General features: G+C 34.8%; 1 protein-coding gene across 13 annotated transcripts in view; it reads left to right on the top strand.

The window, feature by feature from the left end:
• The window catches only part of ERBIN (erbb2 interacting protein), a 125,524-nt gene that overhangs the window by 50,738 nt on the left and 62,700 nt on the right, over window positions 1-12,086 (top strand). The gene's annotated exons all lie outside the window — the stretch shown is intronic.

The raw sequence follows: 12,086 nt of genomic DNA, 5'->3' as shown, positions 1-12,086 counted from the left end.
AAAGGGGAGTTAAATGTAGCTTCATCAATACTGGCATGAAATATTTACGTTATAGTGGTAAAGGTTAAAAAAAAAGTTGTGCAAATTATAAATATACTGAACATCATTGAATATTTATTGAAAGACCACCTTTTGCCGAGTACTGTATTATGATCTAGGATTACAGTTGATGAGAAATAAAAGGACATGGTCAGTGTTCTCTTGCTGCGTATAATCTAGGCTTAGTTTGATATACACTGAAGACAGTGTGGTATATTCTGAAATGTTAAGTGCTTACTTGGTCCAATAGAGAGAGAGGTAGAGACTTGAAAATTAGAATGAACATGTATTTCTTACATAATTGCAAAAAAAAAAAAAATCACAAGAGAGTAAATACTAAATGGTCTGCCAAAAGATAAGACTTCAACAAACACTAAATCTAAGTTATATTCAAATAATTCTTTATAACATTTGGAAAAAATTTTATAAACAAGTCCCAAAAAGTTAGTGCAGTAGCACCAGTAAATGGCTAGCAATCATATTCCATAGCTTTTGGTTGCATAGTTATTTTTTGTCTTGATGATATGAATATACAGGAGTGATCTTTCTATCATATCAGTTCTACATTTTAGGACTTACTATGAAAACCACTTTAGGACTGATTAAGATAATCACCCTCTTTTCACAATTAGTAGTTAACTTTTAATGAATTTACAACTGTGCTTACCCATTTCTATAAAAAAAATTACTCTAAATAAATAAAATAAATATATGTGTTTATTGCATGCCTTCATTTACTAAACCCTAATTATTTTAGTTGTGGGCAATCAATATCAAATAATTGTATATTTTGTAAAAAGGTCATCAATTTAATACTTCTGTTTTAAGGATTAAATCCTTTTTAAGGAGGTGTAAATGTGTTCACAATTCATTCTAGGTTCAGGGAAGGTTATAGTGGTTAATGCTGTACTGGGTGTTAGTTGTCAATAGCCAATAAATTTTAGTTTAAAACTTGTAATTTTTTAAACTTCTGTTGAAACATGTAATTTTCAGGTTAAAAATTTGCCATTATTTGGAGGTACCTGGGTTGCTCAGTCATTCGAACCTTGATCTCAGTTCTTGGTCTCAGGTCTTGATCTCAGGGTGTGAGTTCATGCCCCATGTTGAGTGTGGAACCTACTTAAAAGAATTTTTTTTTCCTGTGATATGAAAAATTTGTGTTTTTTAAATAAATTTAGAATTTAATTACTACTTAGATTGGATTCATTTATATCCTGTTTTCTTCCAATTTATTTCAAAAATTTCATAGCCAAATAAAAAGCCTACATAAAAATTGACAGAACACTCATGGATTCACCCACTTTTAGCATTTTGCCATGTTTGCTTTTTTTCTCTTTTAAAAATATATATGAATTTAAATATGTTCAGGGAAAAGATATGTTGTTGCTTATATAAAATTTCTCTTTGGTAAACCTATTTAAAATTTTAAGTTGCAGACATGAACTTTATCTTTAAGTATTGGAAGAAGCATGTCCCAAGAACAAGGAAATCCTTACACATAACCACAATATCATTATCACCTTCAAGAAATTTGACATCACATTTTCCCTGTTGCTTAAAAATGCCCTTTTTAGCTATTTTCCCTCCATCCCCCAGTTAAAGATGACATAGCATTCAATAATGTCTCTTCAATCTTTTAAAATCAGGAACAGTTTGCCCATCTTTTTGTGTTTTTCATGACATTGCCATTTTGAAGAGTCAGGTCAATTGGTTTTTAATTTGTGTGACTTTTCCCCTCATGATTTTATTTAGGTTAAATAGATTTTTTCAGTTTGAAACTTATCTTTAAGGGCAGTTTGAAATGAGTTTCAATCCTTGGTGCTTTTTTAGAGTGACAAGTATTGATAAATTTCAAAGAATTTAATCCACTGTCATTGTAGCTCTCCATATGCTAATAGTTAAGTCAACTCCATAGTATTACAGAAGTATGAAATTGTGATATTAGAGGTCATCAAGTTTAATATTCCATCCCAAAAGGGTGTTTTCTACTTTTTTGATTTTTTTAAATGGAAAATGTTAAAGTATAAGGAAAGAGATCTGAAGTAATCTTGACTATTACTAATACAATTGTATGCACCTGGGAAAGGCCGGCAAACTGCTACCACTATTCATGGTATGAAAATAATACTTGGCTCAGTAATGAACATGCTTGCATGGATCTCCTGAAAAATACATTAACTCTGGATTTATTGCTGTGAATTGAGGATGATGCAATTATGATGCAGCAGCATCCTTAATATCTTAGACTTCCATGCAACTTCTTAAAGAATAGTGTGTTTGAATTATGACAACCTATTGGACTGTAGTGTTTCTCTTTTTTTATTCTAGTTTCAGCAGTTTTTTTGTTGATTATATTGAAAACCTGTTTCATGTGATTGTATCAGCCTGTGTTTTTGAGGAATTGGAAATAATTTATATATGGTGAGAAGATTTAAGATAAGCACTCAAACCCAGAAAGAGAATGACATTAGTGATTGCTGTCAGTGAAATCTTACAATGTATTTTCACTAAAAATTAAATTGACTTATCTATTTTTTCTTCTATTTCTTTTATGCTTTTTATTTATAAGTGTCATAATCAGTCCCTTGCCTTTTTTTTTGTTGTTTGCTTGTTTTTTTCTCCTTTTTGTCTTAAACTCATATCTAAATGCACCTGCTCTGAAATGTAAATTAGTTTAATTTGCTCTTCCTTTTGTGGCTAAAGTTTTGCTTTATTGTTAGTTTTTTAAAGAAATAAAAAGTCACCATGCTGCTGTCCCAAGTCATTGCAAAAAGCAACTAGTGTTTGAGAAATAATTATTTCTTGTGTTCAAATGCCTATGCTTCTTGAGAAGACTAATGAGGATGATGATTAAAACATTCTGCTAGGTGGTTGATTGGGAAAGCTGGTAGGGAAAGGGAGATAAAAGAAATGAAGACTAACCTAGTTGTTAATTCATCTGTCTGAGCACAGAAAATAGAAAGCCAGGAAATTATAAGGCAGAGAAACCAGCAAGAATAGCTCAGATAGTTCTGATAGGGGAATGCTAGAGAGGTTAAATAAGGCCTTTCTTTTTAATTGAGTCAAAAAGCCCTGGAAGAATGAATTGAAAGTTTGTGGTGAAAACAGAAAGCAGTTCATTGAACCTGAGAAGATCTGATGATTAGGGACCAACTGCTAGAAAAGGCTCTTCAGTTTAAGCTCAAAGAAGTTAAATTGATTATGAGGAAAATTAGCCACTGTATTTTTCTCCTGTGTTTTCAAATTTCTGAAATTGCTAACGTGCTTAATAGTTAAGTTGAGCTCTTTCAATAAATCAGTTTGTTCAAGATCATGAAAGAAGAAAAACCGTGTGTTAAACTAACGTAGAACTTAAAAATATTTAGACCAGTGATCACTGGTCACTGCCAGCTATGTTAGTAATGTAGACTGTAACTGGGGTGTTCACTCACTATACCTTACCATAGGCCTTATCTCTAGTGTTACACCTGGTCAAATCATACATCTGTTACCCCTTGGCCAGTATAGTTATTTGAGCTTGCAATTCCTGGTTTAGACTGTTTTGACTGGAACTCACTGTTCTATTCTGTACTGTTTATTACCATAGCCTTTCAAGTGCAGAAACAGTAAGGAACCAGTATTAACTTATGTTCTGTAATTAATATAACGAGTATTGATGCCCTCCCAGCAGAGATCACCAGGAACTCACCTGTGGTTGAACAGTTCGGGTTTATTACTTGATGCAGTGAACAAAAACCCATACTAAAGGGTTAAAAAAAAAAAAAAAAGACTTCTTATAACATTTGGTGATATGGGGGAGGGTTTAAGAATATGAGGTTTTGGGGCGCCTGGGTGGCGCAATTGTTAAGTGTCTGCCTTCAGCTCAGGGCGTGATCCTGGCGTTCCAGGATCAAGCCCCACATCAGGCTCCTCCACTAGGAGCCTTGCTTCTTCCTCTCCCACTTCCCCTGCTCGTGTTCCCTCTCTCACTGGCTGTCTCTCTCTGTCTAATAAATAAATAAATAAATGTTAAAAAAAAAAAAAGAATATGAGGTTTTGCTCTGGATGGTGTCAAGAAGTAGGGGTAGTTCTATGATTGGGAGTCTTTTTTTTTTTTTTTAAGATTTATTTAGAGAGAGAGAGAGTGGGAGTAAAGGGAGTGGTAGAGGGAAATAGTCTTCAAGCAGACTCCCTGCTTATTTCAGAGCCCATGAGGTCCCATGAGATCACAACTTCAGCTGAAACCAAGAGTTGGACATTCAACCAACTCAGCCACCCAGGCACCCCTATGGTTGGGAATTTTAATTTTATCTGTAGCGAGGGTAGATTAGAACAAGTCTAAAGTTGTAATAGACAAAGAAACAGCAGTCATTCAATAGTTAGGAGAAGGGGTTGTTTGGTATTTTGTATTTTGGACAATGTTCATATTTGTTCAGACATGATTATAGTTGACCCTTGAATGATGTGGTGGTTAGGAGCGTCAACCCCCTACACTGTTGAAAGTTTGTGTATAACTTTTAACTCCCCCTCCCCCACCAACTTAACTATACTCACAGCATACTGTTGACTAGAACTCTTACCCCAACATATATATATATTATATAAATAACATACAACATGTGTTGTAGTATGTTGTATGTATTATATATTATATTCTTACAATAAAGTAAGCTGGACAAAAGAAAATGTTACTGTAATCATAAAATACATTTACAGTACTGTAAAAAAAATTCATGGTTAAGTGGACTTGCACCATTCAAACCCATGTTGTTTAAAGGTTAACTGTACGTATTTGCTTTTGTTTTGATATTTCATGGTCAAAGAATGGCCTGGTCTGATGTTGATACTCTTTGAAATCATGTAGTTCAACAAGAGAATACCAAGATGTCCCTTTGAATGCCAAGTAGCTAGACATGACCAGGCCAGCTCCTAAATGTCAGGAAGTATATTCTCTTTCCCATCAGTAAAGAAAGAGTTCTTCTGTAATTAAGCAACAGTAATACAAAGAGGAAAGCCACATTTTGTAATATCTAATCTAGTGTTTTCATTTTATTAAGTTTGAGTAACAAAGTCTTATAAAAATGGTCTATTGCAAAGAACGAACACTGTTAGATTCAAGTGAGAATGAAAAAGGGGAAGATACTTGGAATTGTTAGAGAATTAAGAAGTCATTCATGATAAAATTCAGGTTCTGCATATATTAAGGATAAAATGAGCCATCTTTGAAGACTGGCTAATACAAGCACTGAGAGTAGGCCTCACTAAGAAAGTGACATGAACAAAGACTTCAGAAGTTAGCCATGTAGAATGTACCAGAAAGAGGGAACAGCCCATGTAAAGTTGGTAAGGTGCGAGTGTCCATAGTATGTTGCGAAACAGAAGACCATGGAAGCTAAAACATAGTAAGCAAGATGGGAGAGTGAGAGGAGTAGAGGTCAGAGAGATAGAGCCTAGTAAGCATTAGTATGTTTTTTGACATTTACTCTAAATGACCTGGAATCATTTGGAAAGCTTTGAGCATATTGATCAGAGCATGATCTGATTTGTGTTTTAAAGTCTTAGACTGTCTGTATGTAGAAACATTGTGGGTACAGTTGGGCTGCTATTTCAGTCATCTCTGGTGATAGTGATAGAAGCAGTGAGATGGGAACAGACTCTAAATGTACTTGAAAGTTGAATTGACAAGATTTTAAGATGGATTGAATGTGGGACATGAGATAAGAGATAAAGATCCCCTCAGTCATATTGGTCTATGCAAGTGGAAGGACAGAGTTGCTGACAGCCAAGATGGGGTCATCTATGGGAGTTGTAATTTTTAGTAGAAAAAATCAGGTCATTTTTGGACATGTTATATTTGAAATAAGATACCTATTTATTCACAGGGGTCCGGAGTTTTCAGTCAAGAGGGAACTCTGCTAGCTATACATAAGCGGGAGTTGTCAGCATATAGATGGTATATAAAGCCAGAGGTTAAATACAGTCACTAAGGGCATGAGTGTGAAAGAAAAGAGACCAAAAGAATGAGTCCTAGTGGCAACCCAACATTAAGAGACCTGGAAGAAGAGGAGAAAGGTACAGATGATCCTGAGAAGAAAGACTACTGAGGAAGGAAAGAAATGAGTAGGATGAAAATACTTTTCTTTGCTACATTTTAGCTTCTCAAGAAAAGGAACCATGTCTTAGTATTTATAGTCTATAATAGTGTTTTACATTGTATGTAGTTGGTACATATTTGCTGAATAGTGCAGAGTATAGGTAATTTCAGTTTGGGCCGTGTTTTGTTAGAGATACCCAAGCAATACCTAAAGGGCATTTGAAAATTCTTATTTGGAGTTAAGGGGAGGGCAGGGAACCAGAGATACAGATTTAAAAACTGTAAGAATTAAAGTCATAGTAAATACAATGCTAGCAGTTTGTAAAAGAAAACTCATAAGTATTTCAATATACTCCTTTAAGGAAAAATTATTACTGTGTATCTGAAAGCTGGAGATGATTTAGAATTACTTATTTCACAGATACTGGTTACTTTTACTGGTTACTTTTACTGGTTATGCTACAGAATAAAGTACTTTAAATTTTTTAAAATATTAAGTATATGTATTTGTGGAAGGTGATAAAAGCATTACTTTCCATTAAATATTAAAATTATAGAAATCTAATATAGAACTCTCGAAATTATTCTTTCTCCATATAAAAGTTTAGATCAGTAGAACATACTGTACTCATTGGTCCTTACATAGACTTTATCATGTACTAAAAATATTATAGCTCTTGGATAATATTTTTTATGTAGATGATTTCATGATACTTTAAGGACTTAAAGTCCAAAGAAATGAGATATTTAGCTAAATTTTTTGAAATGAAGTGGGGTGCTAGTGAAAACCGTGGAATGTGCTTCCCCTGTTCTTCCTCTAAATGTTTTATTTTAAAAGATGTGCTTGGTAAGAATAATGCATCATGGGGCACCTGGGTGGCTCAGATGGTTAAGCGTCTGCCTGTGGCTTAGGTCGTGGTCCCAGGGTCCTGGGATGGAGCCCCACATCGGGCGCTCTGCTCAGTAGGGAGCCTGCTTTTTCCTTTCCCTCTGCCTGCTGCTCCCCCTGCTTGTGTGAGCGCTCATTCTCTGTCAAATGAATACATCTTAAAAAAAAAAAAATAGAATACACCACAACCAAGTGGGACCCACTCCAGATATCCAAAGCTCCTTCAATATTTGAAAATTAATCCGTGTAATTCACCACATCAGTAGGCATATAACTAATTCCATTCTTTAGTGTTTACATAAGAGAAATGAAATATATGTTTAGAGAGTGATTTTTTTTTAAAGCAGATGTTCATAGTACATTTATCATAATAATCCATACTCACTGCCTTTTTTGCCCTTTTTCCTCCATGTCTCCCACTTCTGGCCCCTGAGTACCAAATCTGCCCTGGGAACCCTGCTGCTACCCCCATACACATTTTTTAAAGTATTAAGTCAGTTTAGCAAAGGGGTACTGTTTTAATGTATTAGAGTTATTTTAGTGTATCCTATAGAATTACCACTTGAGACAAATTGTTATTTAAAAGACAGATAAACATTTAACTTCTGAAGACTACAAATATTTGTATGTAAATGAATGAGAGATAAGAAGAAGGAATAAAATTAATGTAAAAAATATGGATGTTATTGGTAGTAAATCAAATTTAGCAAATGTTTGCTGTTCAAAGACAATATACTGATCAGAAAATCAAGTCAACCTAAACAAAACCTTCGAACAGTAATAGAAGAAACACATAAACTATTAAGTAATTCATTGTGTACATACCCTAAAATGTGTAATTGAAATATTAAATTTCTAGGTAAAAGGGATGCTTTATAGATCAGTAGTTCCAATTTTGTGACTTCGAACAGGGTTTTTAAGTTTTTATTACCATTAATAAGAAAATTCTTCTGTCCCGCATCCCTCTTAAAGCAACATCTCTCGGGGCGCCTGGGTGGCACAGCGGTTAGGCGTCTGCCTTCGGCTCAGGGCGTGATCCCGGCATTATGGGATCGAGCCCCGCATCGGACTCCTCCACTATGAGCCTGCTTCTTCCTCTCCCACTTCCCCTGCTTGTGTTCCCTCTCTCGCTGGCTGTCTCTATCTCTGTCAAATAAATAAATAAAGTCTTAAAAAAAAAAAAAAAGCAACATCTCTCATAGTCCTGTTACCATCATTTTATTAAAAAGTGGCTTTTCACTCAAAAAGAATGAATACTATAAAGCCACTAAGTTTTATTTATTTTTTTTTAAAGATTGTGTTTATTTATTTGAGAGATAGAAAGCAACAGAGAATGAGCAGGGGGAGGGCAGAGGGAGAAGCAGACTCCTCGCTGAGCAGGGAGCCAGATGCAGGGCTCGATCCCAGGACCTTGGGATCGTAACCTGAGTTGAAGGCAGACCCTTAACTATCTGAGCCACCCAGGCACCTCTAAAGCCACTAAATTTTAAAACTTAGATGAAATGAAAAGTAAATTTGCAAAATCAACTCAAGCAGAAAACTTGAAAAGACCAGTGAATACAATATTAAATTGGATAGTCAGAAAAACCACCATACCTACTTTAAAGAGCAAATTTGGCTAAACCTTCATGGAATTGGGATTATCCCTAATTTATAAAAATTATTCTATAGATTAGAGTATGGGGGAAAGTACACAACTCTGTTCGTAAGTGTAAAATACAACTTTGATAACAAAATTAGATAAAGACTAAATCATAATGTTGGGATCCTGTGTTGGGCTGACAGGAATTTCTCTGCCATAGATCTCATCCTCTATCAGGCTGGCCCAAACCATCCCAGCCATGTTTCTCACAGAACAATAAGAGGACCCTGAGAACTAGTGGAAATTAGTCATAGAGCTTATTTAAACCCTCAATTTCATCAACTTGGCTAATGTTTCAGTGGCCAAAGCAGAATACATGGCTGAGCCCGGAATCGGGAGATAGGGAAATTATACTTAATATTTTGATGGGAGTAGTTGAAGGATCACATTGTAGGGAGTGGTATAGGAAGTGAGTCCATTAATGCAGCCGCTCTATGACACATACCTAGAAATGAACTTTATAGAAAACGTGCAGTACAACCTAAATGGAAGAAAGCATAAAACTATGGAATAGATATGTAGAAGGATCTAAAAGGAAAGACTGTCAGGAAACATAACCATGAAAGAGTCTGAAATATGACAGAGGTGCCTCTAAAAATCAATGGAATAAGAAAAATATCTTGTTAGCATTGGAACAGTGGTTTTATATGGGAAATAGAAAAAAAAAGGCTTCTTCATAATATGTACTAAAATAAATTGCAAATTAATTAAGGATAATAATATGAAAAACAAAATTATTGGAAAATGTAGGAGAATATTTTTGTGACTTTGAGATAGGAAAGAGATCTTATTCAAGATATAAAGAGTACAGTAGGGGGACTTGGATGTTTCAGTTAATTAAGTGTCCAACTCTTGATTTTGGCTCAGATCAGGATCTCACTGTCATGAGATCGAGCCCCATGTCCGGGCTCTGTGGGGAGCATGGAGCCTTCTTAAGATTCTCTCTCTCCCTCTCCTTCCTTTTCTCTCTCTTTCTCTCTCTCTAATAAATAAATTAATTTTAAAAAAAGTACAGTGGTAAAGGAATGAAATTTCTATATAACTAAATAAATAATACATGACAAACTGTGAGAAAATTTTGATATACTAGTATTTCTAAAGAATGCTTACAATCAATAATGAAAGAATAATCTAATAGAAGAAAATAAACAGGGAGTTCAAAGAAGAAGAAATAAAAATCATCAATAAACACATGAAAATATTGAATATCACTAGAAAATATCAAGAATATCTAGCTTTAATTTAAATATACATTTATATTATTGCTGGTGAAGTTCAACCCCTTATATTGGCATGTAAAGACAATAGCAAATGTTGACAAGAATATGTATAAATAGGTATTGTGTGAAAGTTGGTATTGCCACTCTGGAAGAGAGTTTGGAAGTATCTAGTGACATTTATAACTCTGTGCCATGTCCTGTTCGGCTAGTGAAAAAGAGAGGCAGTTTTTCCCCCCAGAGAGCATGTTTTCTTAGCAGTAGGGTGGTAAACTTCTAAAGATAGGTAAATATATGTTAGCCTGCTTGACATTGTCCCATGTATTCTCAGTTATGTTGATATTTTTTCATTCTACTTTTTCGCTGTGTTTCATATTGGTTAATTTCTGTTGCCATGTCTTCTGGCTGACTGAAATTTTCTCCTACAGTGGGTAAGCTTTTTTTTTTCTTAAGATTTTATTTGAGAGAGAGAAAGAGCATGAGGGGGGAGGGGAAGACAGAGAGGGATAAGCAGACTCCCCACTGAGCACAGAGCCCAATGAGGGACTCAATCTCAGGAACCTGAGATCATGATCTGAGCCGAAGTTGGACACTAAACCCACTGAGCCACCCAGGCACCCCAGTCTTCTTTAAATCCTGTCCTGTATTTTTCATTCGGATACAATATTTTATTTGTGAAGTTTCCATTTATTTCTTAAGTTTAACCTTTTCCTCTTCACCATTTTGTTCATTTTTTCCCCCTTAAGTACACTAACTGTTTTAAAGTTCTTTTCTTTTGTCTCTGAGTCTGTTTCTAGTAACTGAACAGTGGTAAAATCTGGTGTACCTATCATCAACCAACTTCAGCATATATCATTATATTGAATACCTCCTAGTATACCTTCATCTGTACCTCCCACTTTGCCATCCCTGATAGTTTTTGTTAAGATTTATTTATTTATTTATTTATTTATTTATTTATTTATTTATTTATTTAAGAGAGCGAGAGTGAATGGGGTGGGGAAGGGCAGAGGGAAATGGAGAGAGGGAATCTCAAGCACACTCTGTGCTGAGTGTGGAACCCCACACTCACAACCCTGAGATCATCACCTGAGCTGAAACCAAGAGTTGGCTGCTTAACTGACTGAGCCACCCAGGTGCCCCTTCACTTCTGATTATTTTAAAGCAAGTCACAAACAACCTCTTTCATATATAAGTATTTCAAGATGAAACCACTCTATTGTCATACTTGAAGAAAAAACAGCTAACAGTAATTCCTTAATATCATTCGAGATCCATTATTGTTTATATTTGCTAATTTGAAGATTTATAGGAACTCTATAAATTCCAGCAAAAGTTCCTAAAACTGAAATTGAAAAAATGAGTTATCTTGACTGTTAGAGAAATTGAATTTGTCATAATAACAATGGTAATAAAACCTTCCCTTTAGGAGTCATTGAGCCCAGATTTCTTTAGTTGAATTTTTATTGAGGTAATTGTAAATTCAGATACAGTTGTAACAAAAATTGCAGAGTTGTTACCTAGTTTCCCCAGTGGTAATGTTTTGTAATATTCTAGAACAAGAGAGATATTGACATTGATACAGTCCCCCAATTGTACTCTTGGGTCTCCTCTTACCTGGGTAGTTAGTTCCTCAGTCTTCCTTTGTCTCTTTTGACCTTGATAGTTTCAAAGTTTACTGGCTAGCTATATAGTAAAATTTCCCTAAATTTGGATTTGTTTGATGTTTGCTTATGATTAAGCAAAGAATATGTTTTTGGCAATAATAAGACAATACTGGTATTGCATCTCTTCCCAGTGCATCTTAGATTTGGTGACACATGATGTTGCTAACTGGTGATGCTGACTTTGAAGCAATTTAAGATGGTGCCTTTGATATTTCTTTACTGTAATTGCTTTTTTCCTTTTGCAATTAATAAGTATCTTTTTGGGAGAAACATTGAAAGTATATTAGTATCCTATTTTTCATCATTATTTTACCCACTGATACTAACATTTGCTGATGAGTTTTAACTGAACAGTTATTACTGTAGTATTTGCCAGTTGGCGATTTTGCATCACTAATTTTTGGTCACCTGAGATTCTGTATTTGGCACTGTGGTAAACTTGCTTACCTAGAATGGTACAGTAATGAAGTTGAAAGAAGTTTAAATGATCCTTTAATGTCAACTAAGTTGAATATTCATGCCGTGTTAGTACAGGAAGGAGTCTTAACAGAATTTTTAT

This window comes from Ursus americanus, chromosome 5 (assembly GCF_024610735.1).
Source record: "Ursus americanus isolate L20-20 chromosome 5, mUrsAme1.1.p, whole genome shotgun sequence".
Taxonomy (NCBI): domain Eukaryota; kingdom Metazoa; phylum Chordata; class Mammalia; order Carnivora; family Ursidae; genus Ursus; species Ursus americanus.
Note: the sequence above shows the minus strand (reverse complement) of the source record. Positions and strands in the feature narration are given on the sequence as shown.